We start from the raw sequence: 14,116 nt of genomic DNA on the forward strand, positions 1-14,116 counted from the left end.
TATTTTTTTTAAAAATATATACCATAAAATCAAGTATTTTTTTATCTTTAATATGAGTACCATATTGCTATACCTTTTTGTATTTATAAAAGTGTTTTTTAAAAAAAGTTAACAAAAGGTGTTTTATATTTGTGCTAATAAGGTGCTGATTATGTGTTAATTACAAAATAATACAAACAAACACCAAAAGTAGATATAATCAGCACATCTGGTGTGCTGATAATGGAGAACGATTGAAGATGTTGTGCTAATGTCGTTTATGTTGATAATGGAGAACGATTCGAGGACGATGTGCTGATAATGAAGAACGATTAATGATGTTGTGCTAATTATATAGTGTTGTGCTGATTATATTTTTTGTAATTATTTTTAATTAGTTATAAATAAATATGGTCAAAAAGTCTAAATTACCCCTAAACTAATTTTTTATTGATGGACACTTGTCAATTATGTATTGGTTCTTATGGTTCTTACAAACTTAAGTGTTTGTATTTGATCCCATTCCGTTAATTTAAATATATATAATAAAATATATGTGAACTTAAAGATGACTACAAGAAATAATGAGCCAATCTAAGCAAGCCATGTTCCCCTCATATATTGTATGTTGTGGCCCTCTCTTCATCTCTAGAGTGACACGTAGAAACTAAATTGCTTCCTTATCAAGTATTGAGTTACCACAACCATCCTATAAATTCTCACAGGTAGATATTGAAAAAAAAAAAAAACCACTCAAATAATTATTTACTTCTCACAATATTAATTCCTTTCGAATACCTCTTAGCCTTAAAAAAAAAAAAAAAATCTTCGGCACCTTTGTTTCGACTTCCCCTTATTCGTCATAAACATTCCAACTTAACAAACCCAACCACCACAGGACATACTATACAAGTGCTTCTGTCTTCCGTCTATTAGAACCCCACCTTAAGCAACCGACGCAATTCAAGCATTACCAGCCGCCATTCACCGGGTCGACGTATCACTTAGCCGGCGGCTTAGACTCGCGATTGGTAACTATCTCTTGTTATAATAAATACATACACACACCGTTAATAATCATATAAAAATATATAGAAATCATGAACTCGTAAAAATTATCCACAACGGGGCTCTCGTCGAAAAGCTAGTTAAATAGAAAGATGACCAACCAAATAGTTTAAGGAGCTACTTAAACAATTCTAGATTACTATGTCAATTCAAGTTGACCAATTTGTACCCTTTTGTCACCAACCATACGCAAACACTGGTCAAAATTTTCCTTTGGCCAGTTAATTACATTATTAAAGTTAATGATTAATGCAAAATATATATTTTATTAAGTTATGGTTTATTAATTATAAACTAATATTAGTTAAACCAACAGTAACCTCCGTTTCTGATTATAGAAAAATGAACTTATATATGATTAGTTTTTACTATAAAAGGTCATCAACATCCTTATAAATTATTAATCTAAATTAAGAACTTATTTTTTTAGAAAAAAAAAACAATCTGTAATACAGTTATATAAATAATCGACATGTCAATTAGTTATCATATTGGTAAAATATTTATTCTTGATTTTAATTAGTAAATATTAAAGCAAACTAGTTTATTAAAAATATAAAGCCCCATTGTCGGATAATCATCAAGCGAAACAATTCGATAAATAAATCTGATTTGGAAATAATAATTCCTGTAGAATCTCACGCTATTCAAGGACACCTACACTAATTATTAAAGGTGCGGATTCCTTCCTTTACTACCTGTATAGTATGGGTTTTTAACTTTGTTCGTTAATCTTCATTTCAAACTTCGTATTATGATTTAATTAAGTTGTACCCGTTTGATTAAATCCATTACATTTACTTGTCTAATCCTTTCTGATTCTGAACACAACTTTGGAACCATATTACATGCGATATTATCTTTATTAAATTGTACTCATTATCGCATCCTACTGATAATATGTCTGACCTGTTATACTGGAATATGGAGAAATATAAAAATATTATATGTTTACCTTCTGTACTCTGATACCCGAGCACGCCCCTACTTGTGGGGGTGACCGCAAGCATGTCATTGCGGCATCAATGACGTGGCACCGACTGTGACGGTGAGCCTAAATCACAGCGTCTCGCCTGTTCTGAACTCTACGGAGGGCCGGCTATATATTTTTTCGAGGCGTATGGATCGATCCTAGGATATTATTATTTCTGGTGGATGGTTTGTATGATGCCCATACGCCATCACACATCGGTTCAGGACTAGCTAGCCTGTTCCGCCTGTTCTGTTTATTATATAAAAATATATCGGGCTCGATGGGTATATCTTATAACATGGTAACGTTATTGAATTCTATCATGTAGTTACAATTACATTATTATCTTTTCTTTCATATCCATTATTCATTGCTATCATTATCCGCTCGTGGCATTTTGCTCCTTCGAATTTTTTTTTCTTTTCTACAGGTTAGCAGGGATGGCGGGAAAGTGTGAAGAGAGCTAAAATAAACAAGTTGGAATCTTAGTGTGTAGTTTTAATAATGTATGAAATAAATTATCAGGAATAAATCTTTTGTAAACTCGTTTGGATAAAAATAAAATAAGCCCTTTTGTATCTGATTCTGTAATAGTGACATGTCAGCTCAGAGCCGGGCTGGGGTGTTACAGTTATGGTATCAGAGCTTAGGCTCTTTCCTGTAGAAAACTTAAACATTAAAAATAATCACACCTGTGAGTTTATGGGTAGAAACTGGGATAGGAAATAAAATCTTTCGTTTTGTCTTTATCGTCATTCTTACATTATCTTTCCTTCCAGATGCCTCCTCTAAGATCTGTTCGTCGGAAATCAGGTTCTTCTAAACGACGTAATTTTGATATAGCCTTTCAGCGTGCTTTCGAAAGAATACTGCCTAATATTCTACAGACCGTTGACCAACACGTATATAACACGATTCCTCCACCACCTCCAACTCCACCCCATATATCACCTCCTTCATCTCCCCATGTTACTCCTCCTACATCTCCACCAAGAAGCAACAAAGTGGAAAACACTGATACAAAACCGTCTGAAAGGATTCATATTTGGAATGAGAGATTCCAAAAGCAAAAACCAAGATCATTCAGCAATGCAGCCAAGCCAGTGGATGCTAGCAACTGGATAGCACATGTGGAAAAGATATTTGAAGTCCTCGATGTAGATGATATATTTAAGACAAGGCTGGCATCATATAAGTTGGAAGATGACGCTCGTATATGGTGGGAAGGAGTTAAACTTGCTAACGGAGGAAATGGGTTTGCTGCTACTCTTCCTTGGGCCGATTTTCGCACCATATTCTTCAAGCAATATTTTTCTGAGGTAGAGAAAAACGAGTATGCTAGAGAATATGCATCTATCGAGCAACGGGATAATGAACCATGGTCAGAATTCATGGCTAGATTCTGTAGACTAGCTAGTTTTCTCGGGGCGGCTGCTGGAACCCCAGAAGTACAAGCAGAAAAGATGAAGTGGGCAGTCTGTGAAAAGAACAGAAGATGGATAATAACGCAAAAGTTCAACAACATTACTGAGGTTGCAGATGCTGTTAAAACATTGGAAATAGAAAATAAGCAAAGATGGGCTAAATCCGAGGAGAACGGCAAGAGAAACCGTGAGGACAACCGCATCATAACTACTGGGCAGTCATCTAATCAAAACCACTACAATGGAGATCGAAGAAACCAATTCACGCGTAACCATAACAACCAAAATAATCAATGGCAACCAAGAAACCAAACTTTCAATCATGCTCAACAACCCCAACCCTATATGGCCCCTGGTAGGACTCCATCTGTCAACCGTCAATCTAACAACAAGAACCAAAACCAGATCCCTGTATGCAATATATGCGGTAAACGTCATCAAGGCGTATGTCGTCGGGCATTAGGAGCTTGCTTTAGATGTGGAGCGACTGATCACATGATTAAACAATGTCCGAAGCCTGACCCTAAAGGAACTAATGCTGGGAATACTGCTCGACCCACTGCTGGAGGGCGAGTGTTTGCTTTGAATACTACAGAGACTTCAAATGCACAAGGTACTGTCTCTGGCACTCTTCGTTTGGGCTTACATGATGTTGAAGTTTTATTTGATACTGGAGCAACTCATTCTATAGTCTCACTATCAGTTATTAAACATCTCACGGCAACACCTACGCTATTAGAGAACACTCTTACTCTTACAACACCTATGGGTTATCCTGTCGTGATTTCCCATGTCTATAAAGACTGTCCTATACAAGTTAAATCCCTTATACGTAAAGCAGATCTATTCCCCATGAAAATGGAGGATTTTGATATAATATTAGGAATAGATTGGTTATCAAAACACAACGTCACTATCGAATGTCGAACTCGGCGTGTAATTTTTGGAGACCCTCAATCTCCTGAACTCGTCTTTCAGGGGACTCAACCACGAAAAGTCCTCAAGATTATCTCTGCCCTCAAAGCCCAGAAATTCCTATCGCACGGTTGTACAGGGTTTTTGGCATCTGTTAAATCTCTCTCATCTGAAGAACCAACCATAGATAGCCATCCGGTTGTCTGTGAGTACCCAGATGTATTTCCAAAAGAATTACCGGGAATTCCACCAGATCGTGAAGTGGAGTTCACCATTGACCTTATTCCTGGAGCTGAACCAATTTCAAAAGCACCATATCGTATGGCTCCCCTAGAATTAAAGGAACTCAAGGAACAATTGCAAGAGTTGCTAAATCTAGGATTCATTCGACCAAGTGTCTCACCCTGGGGCGCACCTGTCTTATTTGTGAAAAAGAAAGACGGGACTATGCGTTTATGCATAGATTATCGAGAACTAAACAAAATCACAATTCGAAACCGTTATCCTTTACCTCGAATCGATGATCTTTTTGACCAACTTCAAGGTGCCAAATTATTCTCAAAAATCGATCTCAGATCTGGTTATCACCAACTCAAAATCAAGGATACAGACGTTCCCAAGACTGCTTTTCGAACTCGATACGGCCATTATGAATTCCTAGTTATGCCATTCGGGCTGACTAATGCTCCAGCCGTATTCATGGACCTAATGAATCGTGCCTTTCATAAATTCCTTGATAAATTCGTCATAGTTTTTATCGACGACATTCTAGTGTACTCTAAGAATAAAGAAGAACACGAGACACATCTACGTGCTGTTTGGAAACGCTCAGGCAAAAGAAGCTATACGCAAAGTTTTCCAAGTGCGAATTCTGGTTAAATCAAGTTGCATTTTTAGGGCACGTGATATCTGCAGATGGTATCATGATGGACCCTGCAAAAATCGAAGCTATTACAAAATGGCCTAGACCTACCTCGGTTACCGAGATTCGAAGCTTTTTAGGTCTAGCAGGCTATTATCGACGCTTTGTTGAAGGGTTTTCTACCATTGCCTTACCTCTTACGCAACTTCTAAGAAAAGGGGTAAAGTATACATGGAATGACGAACGGGAAAAGAGTTTTCAAGAGTTAAAGAAAAGACTTGTGTCTGCTCCTATACTCACTCTTCCAACAGGCTCTGGCGGCTACCAAGTTTATAGTGATGCCTCGAAGAAGGGTCTTGGATGTGTTCTCATGCAACATGGAAAAGTTATTGCCTACGCTTCACGACAGCTCAAGCCATATGAAGTTAACTATCCAACACATGATCTTGAGTTAGCAGCTGTAGTTTTCGCTCTTAAGATCTGGAGACATTACTTATATGGAGAAAAGTGTGACATTTTCACCGACCATAAAAGTCTCAAGTATATTTTTACTCAGAAGGAGATTAATATGAGACAGAGAAGATGGTTGGAACTTCTAAAAGACTATGATGTCCACATTCAATATCACCCCGGCAAGGCGAATGTCGTGGCAGATGCATTGAGTAGAAAAAGTTCAGGAACGGTGGCATGCCTCACCATTCAGCCTGAGATTGTCAGGGATCTGGAGAAGATGGAGATTGACATTGACATTCAGATCAGGAAGTCTGATGGTTACTTGGGCAGAATGCAAATCGAGCCTGATCTTATATCAAGAATCAAGGAAGCCCAGAAGCAAGATGGAGAACTGTGGGCAATCTCGCAAAACCTGGAGTTAGGCAAGCAGTCGGAGTTTCGTATAGATGAACAAGGTATTATTTGGTGTGGAAAGAGATTATGTGTTCCGTCTGACTCCACCCTTCGTGAATCATTATTATTAGAGGCTCATAGTTCGCCTTTCTCTATTCATCCGGGTTCAACAAAAATGTACCGGACTTGAAGCAGAATTTTTGGTGGAATGGCATGAAAGAAGATGTAGCCCAGTTCGTGGCAAAATGCCTCACCTGCCAACAAGTGAAAATCGAACATCAAAGGGCTAGTGGTTTATTGCAACCTCTTAATATCCCTATCTGGAAGTGGGATGAAATTTCTATGGATTTTGTGATAGGCCTACCAAAGACCTTCAGAAAGAATGATGCTATATGGGTCGTGGTTGATAGATTAACCAAGTCAGCCCATTTCCTACCTATCCAACAAGGTTACTCTATTAGTAAGTTATCCGAAATATTTCTTCAGGAAATTATTCGTTTACATGGCACACCATCATCCATTGTGTCAGACAGAGACCCAAGATTCACATCACGATTTTGGAAAGGTTTCCAAAAGGCTTGGGGTACACGTCTAAAGTTCAGTACTGCTTTCCACCCTCAGACAGATGGGCAAACTGAACGAACCATCCAAACGTTAGAAGATATGCTTAGAGCGTGCGCATTAGATTGGAGTGGAAATTGGGATGAATACTTGTGCCTTGTTGAATTTGCATACAACAATAGCTGGCAAGCAAGTATTGGTATGCCCCCATTCGAGTTGTTATATGGTCGTAAATGTCGAGCTCCAATCTGTTGGGAAGAAGTTGGAGAAAAGATCATTGAAGGACCAGAAATAGTTCAGGTCACAAATGAAAAGGTCACCAGTGCTCGAGAACGGTTGAAGCAAGCTCAGAGCCGTCAGAAAAGTTATGCGGATCAACACCGACGGACCTTAGAATTCAAAATAGGAGAACACGTCTTTCTCAAAGTATCACCCAGTCGCGGTATTCGGAGATTCGGCATTAAAGGAAAGTTAAGTCCTCGTTATATTGGTCCATTCGAAATCCTCGAAAGAATCGGTGAAGTTTCTTATCGTCTTGCTTTACCACCACAACTTTCTCATGTCCATAACGTATTCCATGTATCCTTACTAAGGGGATACAACTATCACCCGATTCATGTTGTCAATTATCCATTAGACATGATTCAAGAAGATCTAACGTATGAAGAAGAACCTGAGGCTATCCTTGATCGTCAGGAACGTGTGACAAGGCGAAAGACGATACCCTTCGTTAAAGTTCTATGGAAAAATCACTCTGAGCAAGAAGCGACGTGGGAAACCGAGGAGTCAATCCGCTCTCAATATCCAAACTTGTTTAACAGTTAGTATTCCATAACGCTCAACTAGCTGAATCCGTTGTTAGTTTTAACGTGAATGTGAAATACATGTTCTTACTATCCCTTGTTGTTAATAGACACCCAAGTTAAACTTGTATTCAAATTTCGAGGACGAAATTTATTTTAAGGGGGTATAACTGAAATACCCTGAATAATAATAATAATAATAATAATAATAATAATAATAATAATAATAATGAATAAATAAATAACAATAATAATAGAATAAAAGACTCGAATGAAGTTGGAAGAAGATAACAAAATAAAATAAGTTATTAGTTATATCTACAAAGTAAGTAAAAAAAAAAAATTATTGTGTTATACAATTAAAATTAAAAAGAAAACCAAAATATAAAAAAAAAATAATGAATGAATTAATAGTTCATATTAAAGGTTGTTTTTACAACTTTAATTGACGTTAAAAATAATAATACTAGTAAAACAAATGAAGTATTAATAATATAAAATATTCACAGTGGAAATTGTGAAAGGAAAATTTAAAACTAGCAAGTTATATAAAAACAAATCCTTGTGATATAAAGCTGAGAAGTAAAAACCAATAGGGAACAAACAAATAAGATTTGCAGTTAATTTAAATATATATAATAAAATATATGTGAACTTAAAGATGACTACAAGAAATAATGAGCCAATCTAAGCAAGCCATGTTCCCCTCATATATTGTATGTCGTGGCCCTCTCTTCATCTCTAGAGTGACACGTAGAAACTAAATTGCTTCCTTATCAAGTATTGAGTTACCACAACCATCCTATAAATTCTCACAGGTAGATATTGAAAAAAAAAAACCACTCAAATAATTATTTACTTCTCACAATATTAATTCCTTTCGAATACCTCTTAGCCTTAAAAAAAAAAAAAAAAAAAAAAAAAAAATCTTCGGCACCTTTGTTTCGACTTCCCCTTATTCGTCATAAACATTCCAACTTAACAAACCCAACCACCACAGGACATACTATACAAGTGCTTCTGTCTTCCGTCTATTAGAACCCCACCTTAAGCAACCGACGCAATTCAAGCATTACCAGCCGCCATTCACCGGATCGACGTATCACTTAGCCGGCGGCTTAGACTCGCGATTGGTAACTATCTCTTGTTATAATAAATACATACACACACCGTTAATAATCATATAAAAATATATAGAAATCATGAACTCGTAAAAATTATCCACAACGGGGCTCTCGTCGAAAAGCTAGTTAAATAGAAAGATGACCAACCAAATAGTTTAAGGAGCTACTTAAACCATTCTGGATTACTATGTCAATTCAAGTTGACCAATTTGTACCCTTTTGTCACCAACCATACGCAAACACTGGTCAAAATTTTCCTTTGGCCAGTTAATTACATTATTAAAGTTAATGATTAATGCAAAATATATATTTTATTAAGTTATGGTTTATTAATTATAAACTAATATTAGTTAAACCAACAGTAACCTCCGTTTCTGATTATAGAAAAATGAACTTATATATGATTGGTTTTTACTATAAAAGGTCATCAACATCCTTATAAATTATTAATCTAAATTAAGAACTTATTTTTTTGGAAAAAAAAAACAATCTGTAATACAGTTATATAAATAATCGACATGTCAATTAGTTATCATATTGGTAAAATATTTATTCTTGTTTTTAATTAGTAAATATTAAAGCAAACTAGTTTATTAAAAATATAAAGCCCCATTGTCGGATAATCATCAAGCGAAACAATTCGATAAATAAATCTGATTTGGAAATAATAATTCCTGTAGAATCTCACGCTATTCAAGGACACCTACACTAATTATTAAAGGTGCGGATTCCTTCCTTTACTACCTGTATAGTATGGGTTTTTAACTTTGTTCGTTAATCTTCATTTCAAACTTCGTATTATGATTTAATTAAGTTGTACCCGTTTGATTAAATCCATTACATTTACTTGTCTAATCCTTTCTGATTCTGAACACAACTTTGGAACCATATTACATGCGATATTATCTTTATTAAATTGTACTCATTATCGCATCCTACTGATAATATGTCTGACCTGTTATACTGGAATATGGAGAAATATAAAAATATTATATGTTTACCTTCTGTACTCTGATACCCGAGCACGCCCCTACTTGTGGGGGTGACCGCAAGCATGTCATTGCGGCATCAATGACGTGGCACCGACTGTGACGGTGAGCCTAAATCACAGCGTCTCGCCTGTTCTGAACTCTACGGAGGGCCGGCTATATATTTTTTCGAGGCGTATGGATCGATCCTAGGATATTATTATTTCTGGTGGATGGTTTGTATGATGCCCATACGCCATCACACATCGGTTCAGGACTAGCTAGCCTGTTCTGCCTGTTCTGTTTATTATATAAAAATATATCGGGCTCGATGGGTATATCTTATAACATGGTAACGTTATTGAATTCTATCATGTAGTTACAATTACATTATTATCTTTTCTTTCATATCCATTATTCATTGCTATCATTATCCGCTCGTGGCATTTTGCTCCTTCGAATTTTTTTTTCTTTTCTACAGGTTAGCAGGGATGGCGGGAAAGTGTGAAGAGAGCTAAAATAAACAAGTTGGAATCTTAGTGTGTAGTTTTAATAATGTATGAAATAAATTATCAGGAATAAATCTTTTGTAAACTCGTTTGGATAAAAATAAAATAAGCCCTTTTGTATCTGATTCTGTAATAGTGACACGTCAGCTCAGAGCCGGGCTGGGGTGTTACACAGGTGGTGTTAGAGATGATTGGGAATGGGTTAGATCCTTAGGAATGATCCCCTCTAGTGTTTTCGAACTCCCTTTTCCAAAATTGACTTTTTCTCTCAGAAAATCCCGTTTTTACTAATCAGCCGGTGTGCAGCAGATAATGCGTCAATTTCTGGCCCTTCAAAACCGTATATTTTGATTCGTCTCGTCGAGCTACCCCAAATGCATATATTATAAGCCCCGAAACTCATTTTCTATCTCGGGATAAGCCAAAATGAAGTTTGGACTGTTTCTGGCGCAAAGTTCAACTCAGTTTTGCCTCTTTTTGCATTTTCTTCAATTGTGTTCTCTCTAGCATCCGCCCAAAGCTTCAGTAAATCTCCAAAATGCACCTTAACCCGTCAATGCCTGCAAAACACAAACTATATCAAAGTAGTGTATTCTGGAAAGTAACTTCGTGTAATTAATCGAAATTAAAACCATTAAGCTATGGAATTTTACCAACCCATCAGGGACACAAAAGCACTCCCACAGGGTCACGAGGGACTAGAAGTGGGGCTTGCCAAAACCCAATAGATCTATCCAAATACTTCATTGTCCCTTTCGACTAATGGCTACTCAAATTAATATCCCCCTGAGATTTTCCCCGAGAGCAATAAGTACAACTTATTCACACATAAATGATCCTAATTATTTCATTCTCTAACTATCATACCGTTGATAGTGAACACGAAACCTGTTTGTGAGTGAGAGGTATCTCGGTCAGTTTGAAAACTAGCATCAGTGAAACATTTTACAGTGAACTCCTCATTAACTCCTCCAAATATCAAGAACATATCTTTTAAGCTTCTCATGTACTTAAGAATGTTCTTAACCATAGTCAAGTGAGCAATCCCAGGGCTCTGCTGCTAACAGCTGGTCATGCTTAAAGCATGCAAGATGTCTGGTCGAGAATATACCATAGCATACATGATAGAACCAATCGCTGAAGCATATGGAACTGCTTCCATCTGCTTTATTTCATGGTCCTTAGAAGGAGCTTGCAATTTGTTCAAGACGGTACCTTTAGTCATTGGAACACCTCCTTTCTTGGAGTTTTCCATCTTAAAGCGTCTTATCACTTGGTGTATGTATGTACTTTGACTTTGCCCAAGAAGTCGCTTAGATCTATCCCTATAGATCTTGATTCCCTGAATGTAAGTGGCTTCTCTAAGATCCTTCATTGCAAAACAAGATCCTAACCATCGTTTAACTTCATTAAGCATATGGATGTTGTTTCCAATGATCAATATCTCATCCACATACAAGATGAGAAATGATATAGCACTCCTAACCTTTCTATAAACACAAGGCTCATCTTCATTTTTGACAAAGCCAAATTCTTTGACGGTCAAAGCAAAGATTCCAGCTCTGAGACGCTTGCGGGAGTCCATAAATGGACTTGTATGGACTTGTTCAGCTTACATACCCTATTAGGATACCCTGGATTAATAAAACCGTCAGGTTGAACCATATAAACATCTTCAGAAAGATGTCAGTTAAGAAAAGCGGTTTTAACGTCCATTTGCCAAACATCATAATCATAGTACGCAGTTATGGCAAGCAGTATCCTAATCGATTTGATCATAGCGACGAGCGAGAAGGTTTCATCATAGTCAATACCTTGAGTTTGAGTGAATCCTTTTGTAACTAGTCGTGCTTTATAGGTATGTATGTTTCCATGCATGTCAGTTTTTCTCTTGAAAACCCATTTGCTCCCTACTGCCCGAGATTCGAGGGGTAGCTCAACCAAGTCTCATACTTGATTATCACACATGGACTGCATCTCGGTATAAATGGCCTCTAGCCGTTTCGGAGAATCAAGATTAGAAAGAGCAGATTTGTAGCTAGTAGGTTCGTCATCAGACTTGGCTACTGTCAAGACCTCAGAACCCTAACATGCCATAGGTATCTATTGGGTTCATTACGAGTCCTAATGCTCTTGCAAGGGTTTATGTTTAAGTCTGATTTGGCACCAACAACTTCTTATGGTTCAGACGTTCCGACCTCCTCATCGGTTGCTTGTGGTTCTTGAACTTCTTCAAGGTCCACAATATTACTTCCAGTTCCTCGACTAAGAAGTTCATCTTCAAGAAATATCGTAGCCTTTCTTTTGATGGAAATCTATTAGCATCAGGATGGTAGAAGTAATAACCACTTTGGTTATAGTATCTGACGAGAATTACCTTCTCACCTCGAGGGTCAAGCTTGTTATTAGAATCACTTGTTATGTAAGCATCACACCCCCATATTCTTAGGTAACTCAAATTTGGCTTACGCCCATACCATATCTCATATGGAGTCTTGTTCACCTTTTTGGTCGGTGCTAGATTTACAAGTCGAGCAGCAGTCATAAGAGCAAAACCCCTAAAGGAGTGAGGAAAATTTGTTCAACACCTCATCGACCAAATCATATTCAGTAGGGTTTGATTTTTCCTTTCACACACGCCATTAAGTTGGGGTGTGCCTGGTGGAGTGGGTTGCGAGACTATTCGACGCTCCTTTAGATGATCGAGAAATTCCAAGCTAAGGTATCACCACCTCAATCTGAGCAAAGCATTTTAATCTTTCTATTAAGCTAGTTTTCAACTTCGTTCTGAAACTCTTTGAACCTTACAAAGTTTTCATGCTTATGCTTCATAAGATAGACATAACCATCTCGACTATTGTAACATTCCCAAAATTTTAAATTTAAAATAAAGTTATTTCACGAATAGATCAGAGGTAAATTGACTATTAGAAATATAAAGTACTTGGACGGGCCTAGGAACCGTTTAATAATTAAATTATAAAAATACATTATATTTTAACTTACTTCGTTTTTAATGAAACTTGGTTCAAAATGTAGACACAAATATTCTCGTTCGAAAGATATATTCATCATTTTCTAAAACGTCATATTTTAAAAGTTATAAGCGTCTAATAAATGAAACAGTTGAATTAATTATAATATATATAATAATAAAATCAAAACTTTAGGTGAATTAAAGTAGCTAAGAAATAGTTGTCATAAATTAGTTTGTAATTAGTTGTTACAGGAACAAATAAAGAAAACTTATACAAATGTGAAAATGGGCCATCACAATCAACTACATTAAAAATCACGTAGGCTTCAAAAATCAAGTATGGATTTTCGATATTGTGTAGACATTTGGGCTGGAAATTTCATTGAGCCCATACAATGGATATGGATGCATGTTAGTTAATAATAACTAAAATTCAAAAACTTAACAATGAAGAAAGTATGCACGTGGATAAGAAGAAAAAGAACCGTAGCCTTCAAGTCAAACTCCACAAAAATTTAGTATAAATATGGGATACTCTCCAACATTCAAACGGCCAACATTTTCTTTTCTTTCTCTTCTTTGTATCACCCCCATCTTTTTTTTTTTATTTTCTTTAAATTTATACCAATAATAAAGCCCTGCCTCGTTTTAAGTATTGTAACCCCTGATCACTGAGTCAATACTCTGTCCGATTGATTTAGGACCCACCAACGCATGTCAAGGCTCTGCCCGACTAAGTTCGTTTGGGTTCTGTCTCGTGACGTAGGGATAAAATTTAATTGGGTTACTGTACTTAATGCGAATACATTGTATATTTTATTAAATAATTCAGGAGTTATACCCAGGATATAACAACCCTCCTTAAAATATTTTAGATACCCCAAATGTCCTAAAATACACCCCGTATATGAAAACCGGCCCCGAAATCCCTTTATCTCATTAAATAACAAATAAAAACAATAAATTAAGTCTGTCGCGGGGCGCGACAGACTGCTTGTGATCCTTTGCGGGCCGCGAGCGAGGGGACAAGCGGCGTAACACGGAGCCACCACGTGGCAAGACACGCGTCAAGACTACCGGTGACTCAGCAACACTTCCGCCGCCTTT

General features: G+C 36.8%; 2 long non-coding RNA genes across 2 annotated transcripts; both read left to right on the forward strand.

Annotated features, from left to right (window-relative positions):
- The first annotated feature begins 735 nt into the window (after positions 1-735).
- LOC110871483 lies at positions 736-2,598 on the forward strand. The gene is made up of 3 exons (XR_002553777.2): positions 736-1,010; positions 1,682-1,722; positions 2,451-2,598. It is a non-coding gene; the product is annotated as an uncharacterized LOC110871483 (long non-coding RNA).
- A 5,340-nt stretch (positions 2,599-7,938) lies between these two features.
- LOC110871482 lies at positions 7,939-10,152 on the forward strand. The gene is made up of 3 exons (XR_002553776.2): positions 7,939-8,564; positions 9,236-9,276; positions 10,005-10,152. It is a non-coding gene; the product is annotated as an uncharacterized LOC110871482 (long non-coding RNA).
- Positions 10,153-14,116: the final 3,964 nt, after the last annotated feature.

Source organism: Helianthus annuus, chromosome 8 (assembly GCF_002127325.2).
Source record: "Helianthus annuus cultivar XRQ/B chromosome 8, HanXRQr2.0-SUNRISE, whole genome shotgun sequence".
NCBI lineage: Eukaryota > Viridiplantae > Streptophyta > Magnoliopsida > Asterales > Asteraceae > Helianthus > Helianthus annuus.